Source organism: Pogona vitticeps, chromosome 4, assembly GCF_051106095.1.
Source record: "Pogona vitticeps strain Pit_001003342236 chromosome 4, PviZW2.1, whole genome shotgun sequence".
NCBI classification, from domain to species: Eukaryota; Metazoa; Chordata; class Lepidosauria; order Squamata; family Agamidae; genus Pogona; species Pogona vitticeps.
Window position 1 is genome coordinate 42,681,174 of NC_135786.1, and position 16,202 is coordinate 42,697,375.

Below are 16,202 nucleotides of genomic sequence, written 5' to 3' on the forward strand. Positions count from 1 at the left end.
CATTCTCTTAGCTAGAGTGGGAATGGACAAAATCTTCTTTAAGAGCTAGAGAAGGAATATAAGAACAAATGTACTTGATGATTCATAGGGTCCCTTCCAGCTCTGCAGTTCTAATATAAACCTTGGAACTTTTGGGGCAGGAATTGGAGATTATAACCCTCTTGATCTTTATTTATTTATTTATTTATTTATTTATTTATTTATTTATTTGATTTTTACCCCGCCCCTCTAGACCATGTCTACTCGGGGCGGCTTACAAAATAAAACAAAACAGTATAAAAATATATAAATTCATAAAATTACAAATTTCAATTTAAAACAATTAATTTAAAGAGAGGATTACAAAGATGGAATAGCCAAAGAGAGAGAGAGAGAGAGAGAGAGAGAGAGAGAGAGAGAGAGAGAGAGAGAGAGAGAGAGAGAGAGAGAGAGAGAGAGAAAGACTTAATTGACTGGAGGGTTGCACTACAGATCTAATGGTCTTTTATTGCCTATCTTGATTGGCTAGAGCTGCTGGCAGTCCAACCTCTTGAGGGTGCTGGTGGTCCCCTTCCAGATGTTGGGGGCTCTACAGAATGAAAACAAGAAACAAGCACAAAGCAAAAGCAGACCCCCCACACCCCAATATTTCCCTTTTACTGTCCTCCATGGCTCTGTTTGGCTTCCCCCACTATCCTAGTGCTTACATTTCACACACTTCCCTGCCAGACCCTGCTAAATGTTCCCAATTGTATATATATTTAGATTATAACAAATCAAAGTCATCAGTTAAAATTGAGCCTGTTCTGGTTGCAGTCTCGAGTTATTTCTTTTCTTCCTTTTCTTCTCTTCTCCTTCATCTTCCAGGATCCCACTGCTAGTTCCTCAGAGGCAACTGCTGGGGGATACCTGTGTGATTGTAACTTGTTACTTCCATATTCTGGGAAGTTTGGGGGCAAGGGGGAGGGAAAATCTGATGTTCAAATGCTCTTCTTCCCTTATGTTCTTCTTCTACTTAATAATATGAGAGGGAGAAAGGGGGGGGGAAGAGATGGGTCTAAATTGTCCATTACTATTTCCATGTAATTAGGTTTTTCTTAATTGAATTTCTAAATGCATTCTCACCCTCTGCCCTGCATAGCGTTCAGGGCTGAGGAGGATCTGGTTACACCTTTTTAGGTTGGAATTATTTTGCTGACAATAGAACACATGTAGCCTTTGATTTAAGAAGTTCCCCTTCTGCAAAATGCAAACCTGACACATCAGCAACACAGATTTCTCCTTGAGATACTTTCCCAGATACTTTTAACATTTTCTTGATTAGAGGGATGGGTGGGAATACACTGTCACTCTTAAGAGCCATCTAAGAAACAAAACATGCAAGGAAGAGTGAATTTTACAAATAAGATAATACAAAGTTTTGCAATTCGTTTTTACGAGTACCTATATGACAATTTTCAGGCAGACCTTTTTATATGATAGAGAATGAAACCCACTAACGTGGTGGTGAGGCAGGCACACATCATGGCAGTCCCCATAGCCACACTCTCAAATTCAAGCACCCCTGTAGATTTACAGCAAAATAATATTTCTACCAATGTATTCGCGAAGGCTTTCATGGCCAGGATCTAATGGTTGTTGTGGGTTTTTTGGGCTCTTTGGCCATGTTCTGAAGGTCACCTTCAGAACATGGCCAAAGAGCCCAAAAAACCCACAACAACCAATATTTCTACCAGTTTCCATCACTACAAGTAGCACATTAAAAAAAGGTAACAGCTCTTAATTGCTCATTCCACTTCCAAATAGAAGAGGACAGCTCATTCCAACATGTTTCCCAGTGAATGTATGCAATAGTAACTCTGAGCTGTAGCAGTTGTCACAATAAACTGTGGTTAACAACAACAAAAACAATACAGCATAGTAACATATTTTGTGGGACTATATTCTCCTTGTGAAAACTGAACAGGTCTTTCTAGAGTTCTTCTTATGTGTTGTCAAGTTTCATCCACTTTATGGCAACCATAGTAGGGTTTCCAAAATATTTAAGGAGTAGTTTATTATTACCACCGCAATCCCAATAAGCTTCCATGGCCAAACGGGTATTGGAACCAATATGTTCTGTGTCTTGGTCCACCATCCTACACCACATTGGCTCTCAACTTCAAGGGCAGCTCTTTGAAATGTAGAAGTTTTTGTTCTCACCAGTAGTCAGAATCCAGCACCCTCTTTATTTGATTAAATTAGTTCTGTTAGCAGACATGTGATGGGGCAATTCCTTCCCCTCAACTGTCTGGTAATGCCCTCAGAATAGGCTCTGGATGACTAAGAAACCCTCTATAGATAAACTGGTCTTAGTAAAAAAAAATGGTTGCAGGAGAGAAAGCAGGAGAAATTTCCATTGTGCTTTAAGAATTACTCGAGCACAGTATTGGACTTGATTCATAAATTTCTCTCATTAACAGATTTTTCTTTCATTTTCTTGCTCACATGTGATAAGATTTATAAACATCCGATTGAACAATGCTGCCCTCTTCTGACCACTGTCTGTCTTGTAAATGTTTTTCCTTGCAAGAAAATTCTAGATATTGTTACAACGGAGATGGGAGTCATATAGACTTATCAATGAACAAAGTCACTATAGCTTTATTTTGTTTTGCACTTAGGCAAACAAATTTTGCAACCAAAGTGAGTTTTCTCTGTGCACTCGTTCACCAATACTTTCTAGTGTTTACAAATCCTGTATCTGCCCAGGGCCGATTCAAGGCTCTGGTGGGCCCTTGGCAAAAAAAATATAATGGTCCCCACCCCCTTTGTCATCCCTCTCTTTCTCTTACCTCCTTCCTAAATAGGTCACACAACATGAACAATGTAACATAATATACCGGTACTTAAGACAACATTTTTATTAATGACCTGGATCAGGGGGTGAAGGGAATTCTAATCAGATTTGCAGATGACACAAAATTGGGTGGAATAGCTAACACCCTGGAAGACAGAGACACAATTCAAAATAATCTGGCTAGGAGTGAGTCCTGGGGTGAAAACAACAGAATGAGCTTTAACAGGGATAAATGCAAAGTACTGCACCTAGGAAAAAGAAACCAAACACACAGTTACAAGATGGGAGATACATGGCTCAGCAATACTATGAGCAAGAAGGATCTTGGAGTTGTTGTAGATCACAAGCTGAGTATCAGCTAACAGTGTGATGTGGCTACAAAAAAGGTAAATGTTATTTTAGGTTTCATTAACAGAAGTATAGTCTCTAAATCCCGCAAGGTACTAGTTCCCCTCTATAGAGCACTGCTTAGGCATCATCTTGAGTAGTATGTTCAGTTGGTGGAAACCAAGCCCTATGAGGAAAGGCTGAAGGAATTGGGCATGTTTAGCCTTGAGAAAAGAAGACGGGGGTGGGGATATGATAACACTTTTCAAATACTTGAAAAGCTATCATACAAAGGAGGGGCAGGATTTGTTGTCTATCATCCCAGAGCACAGGACACGCAACAATGGGCTCATGTAACAGGAAGCCAGATTTCGGTTTAATATCAGGAAAAACTTCCTAACTGTTATAGCAGTATGACAGTGGAACCAATTACCTCAAGAGGTGGTGAGTGCTCTAACACTGGAGGCATTCAAGAGACATTTAGATAACCACCTGGCAGATATTCTTTGATTTGTATTCTTGTATTGAGGGGGGGTTGGATTTTTTGGCCTTAAAAATCCCTTACAACTTCATGATTCTGATTCTATGATGTCCTAAGGTACTCTTGGTAGCAGTAATTAAGTGAAAAATGCTTAGGTAAACAAACAACATAAGAATGAAAATAAAGTCTAGCTTATGATCATAAGCAAGCCTTCAGTACTAGAAAACAAAAAGTGTATCCAAAGAAAAGCCTGCAATAAAAACAAGAGTCTGCCAAGCCAGGGTCCTCAATGATGCAGGTGGCAGAAGAAAAGGCTGTGCACACTGCCGGTGCTCAGACAGCGTGAGGTCATGCATCATGGTCCCATCACGTGACCTCAGCACATATAAGACTTCAAAGCCCCAGTACGTAGGGGCAGCACAGGCTATGCAGCACCATCATGGAGGACAACCCCCCCCCACAAAAAACACTTCTTCATGTGGCACCCTACAGACAGTAGGCTCTGAGCAAAAGCCCACTTTGTTCTCTGAACAGACCAGACCTATGTCTGCCATCTTGTAAACAGGGAACTACAGAGCTTATATAGCAGAATCTGACGATGTTAATGCTGTAGCTACTTAGAGATTGACTTTTCCTTTTTCTTTCTTTTCTGCAGAACTATGGATCTGTTTCTTCAGCTTCTGGATCCTTAAAGGCCTATGCTTTGAGAGCCAAGATTCCAATGTGAAGTATCAACCATCTCCTCTTCAAATGCAGAGACCTCCAATGTAATTTCTGTTTTGACTGCCTCAAGGGAATAGGTTTTCCCACGGCCTCATGGAGCAACTCATTGGAAAAGACGACATATCTCAGCATTTCAAACCTGGCTACAGAATTTCTGCTTATTTCAAGAGCATCTTAAAATTAATCAAAATCCTACTCACCTTAATGTAGGTACAGAATAAGCCATTTTTAATAGCAGGTTTTCTCTGCCCCCTGGTGGATGTTTATAACACTGTCCAGTTACATGTTTGTTTTCTGAGCTGACTTTTCATCATACCTAGTGAGTTCTAGTTTGCCACTTAAAAGTAAACCTCTAGCTTCCTTGATGTAAAAAAAAACAACAACACTATGTCTCTCTTTCATATTTGTTTACTATCTAGTAAGGGACCCATGTGTGTTGTCCAAGGCTGGGTACAATGCCATCCACTGGATTTTCTATTTTCAAAAATAAACATGGAGAAACCATGAATCACTCATTTATACTGTTGCTAGGGGTGGATGAAAAAATTATTTGTTTCTGTTTCTCCTAAGTTTTTAGAACTAAATTTGATAGGCAGAATCTTAATTAAAAATATTATCTTTTTAATTTTAAATGTTTTGCTGCTATGTGTCATCATATTGGTTCCAGCCTAAGGTAGTCCTATGAATTAGTGACTCAAAAATTTGAAACAAATAATAGCTTTGTTTATGTTATTTTCACTTGTGAAAAGAGTTCAAGTGAGTAGCTCTTAAAGCGGATTGGAATCCCTGCTTATTAAACCCTAGTTCAGTGTTGAGAGGTAGCTCCTCTTTTTCTTGAACAGCTTCATAGCTAATAATTATGTATCAAGAAGCTACACTAAGATCAGATCCATACATGTACCTCTTGAATTTGGCTAGAACCAATGGGTGTAGATTTTGTTCACTTTTTTGGTAAAATGTTTCCACATCAATAATGTGGAATAAAGCCCACACTCATAAGGTAAAGGTAAAGGTTCCCCTTGACAATTGTTGTCCAGTTGTGTTCGACTCTAGGGGGTGGTGCTCATCCCCGTTTCCAAGCCATAGAGCCAGCGTTTTGCCCAAAGACAATCTTCCGTGGTCTCATGGCCAGTGCGACTTAGACACGGAACGCTGTTACCCTCCCACTGAGGTGGTCCCTATTAATTTACTCGCATTTGCATGCTTTCGAACTGCTAGGTTGGTGGGAGCTGGGACAAGTGACGGGCACTCACTCCATCGTGTGGATTCGATCTTACGACTGCTGGTCTTCTAACCCTGCAGCACAGGCTTCTGCGGTTTAGCCCACAGCGCCACCACATCCACACTCATAAAGGGATACATAATTGACAGGTTCATTCCACCCTTATTCATAAGAGTTTTCAGGTACAACTGGAAATCTGTGCTATATCTAACGAAGCAGGATCCACTTGAATTTACTATCTCCTCTTCTATTCCACCTGGAATTTCTGACAATTGACACAACAGCATCTCTCCTCTGCTTTTGTAACATCTTGGATATTGCCTGATGAAGAGATCTGGAGGTCTTGAAACTCATTTTCAATTTTATGCTACTTTCATCTGTCCTTCTAGCAAAGGTTCTGGCTGATTGTAGAGTTAAAAAGGGAAAGACTTATGAATTTGCTGCTCTCTAGTGGAAATGTTGTGTAAAGGTCTGGGGGAGGAGGAGCTTGTGCTGGAAAATTAAATGCCACCACCCCTGCTGACATATTTCAGTGAATACACTAGCAGGATAGCTTAATCCACAGTTGTCAGGGCTGAGATACGTTTGAGTCACAGAAAAATTGCCTTTTAGCATCTTTTACTTCCTTTGGCTGAGGGCTACCCAGGAATCTCCAATGAAAAGCTTAGTACAGTACTGTAAAAACTGACAAGCAACACCCTATCATTCCAGCTTAATTTGCATACAAAATAATAAGTCACAAATGCTAGACACTCCAAAAGCTCAGGCTAGCCAGCCTCCTAATCCGATCCAGCCCATCTCATAACCATGAGCTACAAGAGTGTTATAACTGCTTTCTTCTCCACCATTTGTAGCCAGCATTTTCTTTACCTGCCCAGTTCTGACACTTTATCTTTCTGTTGTCAACTTGGAAATGATTTATAGCAACCATAGTGGGGTTTGCAAGGAAACTGAGGAGCAATTTTACCAGTCCCACGTCCCCAGTGAGTTTCCCTGGCAGAGTGGGGAACCAAACCCAGGTCTCCTGAGTCCTAGTCCTTTACTCTAACCACTACACCATACTGGGTAACCTTAGCTTTCTGTACACAAGTACAGAAAGGACTAAGGACTAAGGTAGATTTGTTTTCCTTATGTGACACCCAGAGACTTCAGCCTATTGACATTACACAAATAGTGTGTCAGGGTTCACATCTAGAGGGGCAACATGTATGACAATGGCACATGGCATAGAAAACAAAACAAAAAAAGTGGACACGTTTAGAATAGTTCCAGGGACTACTGAGATATGATGCCTGAAAACTAGTCTAAGACAGTGGTTCTTAACCTTGGGTTACTCAGGTGTTTTTGAACTGCAACTCCCAGAAACCCCAGCCAGCAGAGCTGATGGTGAAGGCTTCTGGGAGTTGCAGTCCAAAAACATCTGAGTAACAAAGGTTAAGAACCAGTGGTCTAAGGCTTTTAAAATAGTGAAACATGGTAGAACTGAAAGAATGGCCAGGTTACGCTAACCTCTCTTCACCTTACCTGTACGTGTCACCATGCTTGCCTTGCTCGGTGTATAGAGAGGGATCTGAACTGCCATTCCACAATTCAGCAACACAGCTTCTCCCGTGGGCACCCCAGAGGAGGTGAGATTGGGAAGTTGCACTGCTGCCTCTGAATGGGTACCCACCAGAGAAGTCAGGATTGGGAAGCCGGGACACCCGTAAAATAAGCTGTGTGGCTGAACTGTGCCGAACCACAGAACAGCGGTTTGTGCCCATCTCTATTTGTGTATAGTTCCACACAGCAGGAGAGACAAGAATTACTCTGCGGCTTTCTGTCTCCAGTATTTCTTCCCAAAAAAGAGTAACAAATCTGGAATCAAGTGTTTTATCAAAATCACAATTCCCCAAAGCACTGATTGTAGAGCCTTAGTGAAGTGTACCTTAAGACAAGAAAGTAGATCTTTTAGGTTTTCAACACAACTTCCCTCTTCCTCCTTCCACACTCAGTTTTTTGTGTGCAAGCAAAATCTTTAAAAAAAACTGCTCTTCCTGAACCCCAGATTTCAAAGGCAGGCGCTCCCTGATACCACTAGTCCACACATTGGTAACCTCAAGGACTGACTATTGCAATGCTCTCTATGTGGGGCTGCCCTTGAAGGCAGTACAAAAACTGCAGCAAGTACAAAATGGGACAGCCAGGCTAATTCTGAGGAGCTCACGATATGATCATATTTCTCTGGTCCTGGATTTCCTGCATTGGCTACTAGTTTGCTTCCATGCCAGATTCAAGGTACCAATGTTGACTTATAAAGCCCTAAACAATTTGGGACTTTGCTACCTATTAGAGCACCTCTCTCCAAAATCAACTTCCTGTGCCACTCGCACCTCCCAGACATTGAAGCTGTGGGTGGCCACCCCAAGGGAGGCCATGAAATCTACAACTAGGAGCCAGGGCATCTCTGTGGTGGCCCCTTTTTTTTATAGAATGCTCTACCTGTGGAGGTATGCCCGGCCCCTTCCCTCCTAATGTTCAGAAAGCATATGAAAACTTTGCTTTTTAGGGAGGCATTTCAGGATATCCTCCGTTCATAATTGTTTGTCACTTAGTTCTATTTGACCATTCTATTTTGTAATCTTTTCTGTCTGTTGCCACCATCTTGATTTTTAGATCTGTTGTTCTTTTATATTACATTTCTTTATTTACATTTTTGAGACTGGGTGGGATTTGGCTGTTTTCTTTAATGCTGGAAATTACCCAGAATAGCAGCAAGGCCACTAGATGGTGCAGCAAAGAGAGAGAGAGAGAGAGAGAGAGAGAGAGAGAAAGAGAGTTTTGGTCGACGCCCATCTTCAGTTCTGGCAGCTTCAGTGGGAAGCTTGTTTTGCCTCGAGATGGACTGGAACTGGGCCAAAGCAACTTGATCCTATTAGGACATGAATGCAACCCTCTGCTATTTTTGTATAAAGGAGGACGGGGTGATTTCCTGAGGGCCACAGATGCACATCCTCGCCTCTTGGAAGGCTGCTAGTATGATTTCCTTCCCTTTTAAAAACATACGGAAAATGTCCTCTTCTGCCTTCTACTGGCCAAACATTTTTAACTGCTTTGAGGTTTGTAGGAGCAGAGGTGCTGATGCCCCCTCAAAGCATGGAAAACTCTCCCTTTACAACCTCTAGGTGTCAGAAGGGGCTTTCTGAGCAAATAAAATGTGGTATATGTATAGGTCCTGGGGGACCCAGCAGGCCCTATTGAGCGTATTCTGTCAATCCCTACTTCAAAGGAAACTTTCATAGGGCAACTGCTGGATAACTCAGTAGTTTAGCTGTGGAGCCAGAGGTTGGGAGGTTCAAGTTCCCACTGTACCCCTTTGACAGGGGCTACACATGATGACCTATAGGGTCCCTTCCAGCTTTGCTGTTCCAGGATTATTTTCATAAATTAAAAGGTAACAAGCTTTACTGGGCATAAGCCTTCTTGGACTGCAGCCCATGAAAGCTTGTGGCCAGTAAAGCTTGCTAATCTTTAAGATGTTGCAAGGCTATTTGTTGCTTTCCCCTGTAACACACAAATACAACTACCCCCTGGAAAATGTTGTTTAAAGATCGTTTTGTGGTGATGCTCAAAGATTGTTTTGTGGTGATGCTCATTCAGTAATCAATTTCAGACTGACCAGCAGGGAGTTTGCTCACATATCACAATCCTGAAAAATTTTTCCACTCACAAGAGTATGCACACTTCTATTTTATTTCTTTGTAGGGTGAATAGTTTATTTACAGTCCTTAGACGAGTCACGTATGTAGAAAACCTTATAATTTCTAATTTTCAATATTCCATTAGAACATGTTAGCATGCATACAGCTGGGAGCTACTATCTAGCTGGAATTTGACTTCCACAATTGAAGAATTGCTGCACAGAATTTCGCAGCTTGACAGGTGATCTGCGTATTAACATCTGAGAGAAGGAACCCAAGCCTGTTTCCCTCTGGACATCCTGAGATTCTTTCTATTAAAGGGGTAATAGTCTCTTTGCATGCTATGTCATAACAATGGGCAGGTGAAAAACATATGCTGTATGGTCTCACTCTCCCTCAGGTGGCAAAAGGAGTATTTTTATACTTTCCTTCTAGTACAGCAGAGGGGAGGGCCAAACACCTTGCAATAGTAAAGGCTTTCTATTTCCTTTAATTTCCAGAGGTGTTAAGTATTTGGCCAGTTCCATACAGTTTTGGTGTAACTCCTTACTGCCATATTTTGAATGCTAGAGAGGTCTGTTTGATATTCATTGTCCTCTAGTCTTTGTTTGACTATTTATTTCACCTGCTCTATTCCAGAAGATATAAGTGCCTGGGGCGAGAGGCCAATTTTTCCCAAGTAACCATGGACAGATTTGACCCCCTTGGATTGATAGTTATTGTTAAATATAAAAGAAAATAGGCCTTTTGGGTTTAACTATCCCTTTAGCCACAAACACACACACACACACACACACACACACACACACACACACACACAGAGAGAGAGAGAGAGAGAGAGAGAGAGAGAGAGAGAGAGAGAGAGAGAGAGATTGGATCTTAATCCAGGCTTCTACTTTAAGGCATCCTGTTTCTAGCATTATCCTTGCATTTGACATGCATCTTGGGACCTGGAGTATAGTTCTTAGAAATTTAGATTGAACTATTTCTTGTGATGCAAAGTGAGAGCTGGGTGGCCCCATGAATGAGCCATACAACAGCTGAGCTAAAGCCTTTGTTTTGTAGAGTTTGAGGGCTGCTGGTATAAAGGACCCTCCTTGGGAGAGAGGGAATTTTACTATACTATTTGCTGATCTTTCTCCCTGATCTGCCGCATACAGTGGTGCCTCGCTTGATGACGTTAATTCGTTCCAGTGAAACTGCTGTACAGTGAAAACGTCATCAAACGAAATTAAAAAACCCATTGAAACGCATTAAAAACCGGTTAATGGATTCCGATGGGTGAAATACCTAATCGTCCAGCGAAGATCCTCCATACGGCAGCCATTATCGGGTGCCTGTCTTGCGAAAAATGCCTCCTAAAAACAGCGGGGAGCCATTTTGAGCAGCTAGCGGCCATTCTGAAAACCCGATGATCAGCTGTTTTGATCGTCGTAATGAGAAGAATCTGTTCCCGAAGCAAGGAACCGATCGCCGCAAAGCGGAAAAAAACCCCCCATTAAAACATCATTTTGCGATTGCAATTGCGGTCCCAAAAACATCGTCGTGAAGTGGATTTGTCATTATACAGGGTAATCGTTAAGCGGGGCACGACTGTATTTACTATGCTGAAGCCTAGATCCTGAGACCTGTAGAACTATCTCCAGATATTTGAAGTTGTTCACCTGCTCAATACTGTGTCCATTTATTTGCCATGACTGAATCTTGGGTCTACGTCTGAAGGCATCTTGGTCTTCTGATAGTTAATAGCCAGGGGTTTGTGTTCACAGTATGAGGTGAGCTTCTTAAGTGCCCTCCTCAATCCTACAGGGGTTCTGGATAAAACTACTGTGTCATCGGCATAGAGTAGAACTGGCACTGTTCTGTCTCCAAGTTTAGGGGAATGGAGATCAATGGTGTTAAGACAGCTTGACAGATCATTTACTGTATATAAAAGATGAATAATGCTGGTGCCAGTAGGCAGCCTTGCCTAACACCTCTGTGTGTTTGCACAGATTCCGTGAGGTGTCCTTGTCTGCTGCACCTGACTCTCAGGTATGTTTCTTCATGTAGGGCCCTGATTAACTATAAAAGTCTTTTGTCTATAGATGAGTTTGTTAATTTGTCCCAGTGGTGTATTCTAGATATAGAGTCGAATGCTGATTTAAAATCCACAAATCATAGAGTGAAGTTACTCCTTTGGCTGAGTATTTCTCAATAAGATGTTGTATAATTAGGCATTGATCTATTGTGGATCTCCCTGGCCAAAAGCTTGCTTGTTCTGCCCCAATGTTATTTTGTAGTTTGAGCCAATCCAGGAGTTTATCAAGGAGGTGCCTTGCAAATAGTTTACTTATAATGTTCCGCAAACTTATTGGCCTGTAGTTGGCTGGGTCTTCCCTTTTCCCCTTCTTGTAGAATGGAACCACTATGGCCATTTTCCATGATACCGGGATATGGCCTGTGTCATTGATATGTATGAAAAGAGGTGCTAGAAAGGAGCCCCACCATGTCTTATTTTCTTTTAGGAGTTCTGGTGGGATGACGTCAAGGCTCCGGGGCTTTGCCATTTTTCAGCTGATCTATGAGAGCTATAATTTCACCTGGGGTCACTGGGGACCATTTGGAAGTGCTTCCAAACATTAGTGAAGAGATCCTCATACAGAGTTGTAAAGTGGGATACCTATTTATCTGGTGGGATACAGGAGGATAATGGGTCTTTGGGCGCCGATTGTTGTTGTTGTTTAGTCATTAAGTCATGTCCGACTCTTTGTGACTCATGGACCAGAGCACGCCAGGCCCTCTGATAGTCTGCTTGAAATTAATTTCCAGAAAAGGGATGGATTTTTGTTTTTTCTGCTTCTGTCACCTTCCTCCATAGTTCTCTAGTGAGTTTTTTTTAACTGTGGTGTACCCACTGTTTGTATTCTTTTTAATGTATCAATAGTTTTAGGAGGGCATCTTTTTTGACACTGTTCTGCTCTCAGGTATTCCTGATATGTCTGGTTTACTCATTGTTTTTCTACCTTACAGCTTTGATTGAACCAAGGTTTGGATTGTTTATATGTTTTCTGAAGGTTTCTACTACAGTGGTGCCCCACTAGACACTTACCCCACATGACGTCGAAATCGCTTGACGATGACATTTTTGCAATTGTTATTGCGATCGCAAAATGATGGTTCCAATGGGGTAAATTCACATTACGTTGATTAGGAGCCTGCTTTGCGAACCGTTTGTTCGCAAAACAATAATTTTTCTGGTCCCGCAAAATGACTTCCCTCTGCAAAATGGCTTCCCCCCTTCACAAAATGGCTGCTTTCTGGACCCCTGCTTCGGAACACAGCGATTTTAAACAGCTGATTGGCGGTTCTCTATGGGCAATCGTTTGTTCGCAAAACAATATTTTTCCGGTCCCGCAAAATGACTTCCCTCTGCAAAATGGCTTCCCTCCCTTCACAAAATGGCTGCTTTCTGGACCCCTGCTTCGGAACACAGCGATTTTAAACAGCTGATTGGCGGTTCTCTATGGGCAATCTTCGCTGGATGATGAGGTGTTTCCCCATTGGAATGCATTAACTGGTTTTCAAAGCATTCCAATGGTTTTGTTTGTTTGTTTTGGCTTGACAACAATTTCGCTTAACAGCAATTTTCCTGGAATGGATTATCGACGTCAAGCGGGGCACCACTGTATATGGACAAGGTGTGGATTTAGCTGTTGTAGGAGAATTCTATATATATCTATAGGATTCCGGTGGACTGACTGGCTTGCTACTGAATTAAGGGAGTCATTCAGATTTTTCGAGGTTAGAAGCTGTTTTAAATTTTTTACCAGTTTAGGTGGCCATCTTACTTGGCAGCCCACTCTTTCTGTTGTTGTAATTTCAGTATGATATCTCGGTTCTGTGTTTAGATTTCTAATGTTTAGGTGAAAACTTAGATGTAGAGGGAAGTGATCCCCCTCCATGTAAGTAAATTCTTGGAGAGTTTCAACTATGGAAAAGAGAGCCCTGCACACCAGAATGTAGTCAATTGTGCTAGCTTTGGATGCTGCCATAAATGTGAATTTTCCTGGAGTATCACCTGTAATTGTGCCATTTAAAACTGAGAGGCCCAGTCTGTAGGCAAATTTGTATAGACAGGCCCTAGCATAGTTTGCACGTTGATCTTTAGATGCCCTCTCCTGATTCAGGGTCCCCACACTATCTTTTTTTATATTGGCTATCATCTTAAATTTAGTTCTGAGACAGTCGTCATCTTGTCCCATACGGACGTTTAGATCCCCACCAATCAGGACCAAAGTGTCCAGATGTTCCACGATAAGCTCTCTTGTATAGTTTTCAAGGTCTATCCAATTTCCTTCTGTTTCTACTTTTCTAGATGTGGGAAGTAAGTATACGCTTATGATCAGTAGGGTTTTCATACCCCCTATTAGTTCTACTGCCATGGCCAGCTGTCTCAAGGGGGGTTTCATCATAGATTTCACTTTCAGAACCATTGATACCAGAATTCCCAACCCCCCCTTCAGTCTCCCCTGTCCACACCCTGGGATTGCCCATACCATGAAAGAATTGAAACTATCTAGTACTATATCTTTGTCAGACCAGGTTTCTTGCAGAAGAATGATGTCGTATTTACGGTGGAAGAAAGGGGTATCATGGGTATGGGAGATACATCTGGTCCAGCCTGCCACATTCCATGATAAAAATTCAACTTGAGATGCTGATTTTTGATTGCTTTCTGGAGCACACCGACCTGCTTGCATGTCTGGTGCCCCATTTCGCTCCTGAACTTTTGGTTTGTCTACCTTTGGGGTAATTTCCCCTCTTGTGCCAAAGAGAATTTTAATGGGGTTCCCTTCCTTGTATATCATTAGTTTCTCCAGAGCAGGCTGAGATACATCTGACTGACATCCTCTGTAGCTGATGTGGGTAAAGGATAGTCTTTACGGGCCCAGTCTTTGTTGTTTTGGTTTCTTTGTGTCTCTCTAATAAAATAAGATCTTTCAGCTCTAACTGGGTAGGTAATCTTTGTTACATTTAGGACTATGGAATCTTTGTGAAGTTGGACTTTTTTTTTGTTTTTCACCCATGCTATATTCCAGGATGAAGGCTTCTTCATATGTTTTTGTCTTTTGCCTGCCAATAGTTCTGCGAAAAAGCTACTAAAGGGGCATATCTATTGTCCATGGACCACTTGGGGATGGAATTGGAGATAGTTCCAATTGTGCAGGCTGGATGTATCTTCTCTTTGTATAGATGGTGTATTCAGTCATTTCTGAGGGGGTATAATACCTTTTGAAAGAGGACTTGGCCTTGGGAGCATTTTCACCTGATTACTCTGGTTTTTGATTTTGGTTGTGAAATCACGGGGCTTGTTAATTGGGATACTGTTTGAAAAGGTTGCAAAATTAGTGTGTGCTTCCTTTCCTCTGCTGTCTGGTTTAGTTTTTGAAGGTGAGCTGTTGTGAATGATTCACGGACTAGGGTGGAGGGGTTTCAGCTGGGGTGGGCTCTTCACTATCTGAGTTTACTGTCCCTTGGGGGTTTTCTGTCTGTTTATTTTCCTTGCATACTGTCACTGCAAGTGAATGCTGGGGATATGGTTCTTCTGGGGTGTTTCCCTGCCATTCATCTATGCGTAGTTAGTAACTCTGGATTGGAGGATGTTAAGTTGGGTCCCTCTGTGGCATTACTTAGGTCATATGGGCCTGCCCAGGCCTTTAGGGTCAGCCCAGAGATGGGCATTTGGTCTTGAGTTGTTTTCCCCCCTATGACTGTGGGTATCTCTGACCTTTAAAGTCTGGGGAGTTATCTTTTTGTGTTTGATCTTTTGTGCCCAGCTCCTTTGTTGCCTGAGGTCCTCTCTGTTCAGTATAGTGAGGATTTGAAGGGGGTGCTGCTTTTAAAATCTCCAGCTTTATCATGTCAGCAATGCATTGTAGTGTTGCTTTAATATCAGCCATTTCTTTCTTTAAAACACACAGCTTATTGAAGATGCTTTGTTTGGATATGGTTGAGAGGAAGCACTGATCACGTAGTTGGGTGTAAATAATCCTAGTTTGTTCACTCTCAAGCCATTGAGCACCTCAGGGATGTATTTTTCCCTTCATATGGTTCTCCTTGGGTCCAGGTGTTGATAGGTTTAGGTGTTTATAGAGTGATTCCATAGAGGCAGAGAGAGCCTTCTCTAGGAGTTCTGGGTCCAGAGACAAATTGCCGGTTACTTCTCCAGACTACAGAGTTTGGGCTGCAACCTCCTGGTATATCTATTACTTATGCCTAAACTCTCCGCAGTGAGTGGGGTACTTTATGTAAATTCCCCCAGTGCCCTTTGATTATAAGAGGAAGCATATTCACTTTGGCTGATGAGATCTGAGGCCACACAGAACTCTGCTATTGATTTTTGGTTTGGATTTTTGGGAGCTTTTTTAATCTTGCTGCAGGCTTTTTTGGTCTTAGTGATGACCATGGTTGTACTCCACAGATTTAGCATATTTAGTATTCCCTTCATGGTGGCGCTGCGGGCTAAACCGCAGAAGCCTGTGCTGCAGGGTCAGAAGACCAGCAGTCGTAAGATCAAATCCATGCAATGGAGTGAGCTCCTGTTGCTTGTCCCAGCTCCTGCCAACCTAGCAGTTCAAAAGCATGTAAATGCGAGTAGATAAATAGGTACCACTTCAGTGGGAAGGTAAAACAGTGTTCCCTAATCACACTGGCCACGTGACAATGGAAACTGTCTTTGGACAAGCGCTGGCTCTATGGCTTGAGAAACGGGATGAGCACCACCCCCTAGAGTCGGACACGACTGGACTAAAAATGTCAAGGGGAACCTTTACCTATCTACTTCTGCAAGTATAAACTTCCACTCAGAGGGAGAATATATGTCTTGTACAGTTACAGTCAGTAGCAGATGTATAGAAAACTTCTTAGCCCCAGTAAGCACTTTAAACATAAACCATTAAAGGGCAGGTT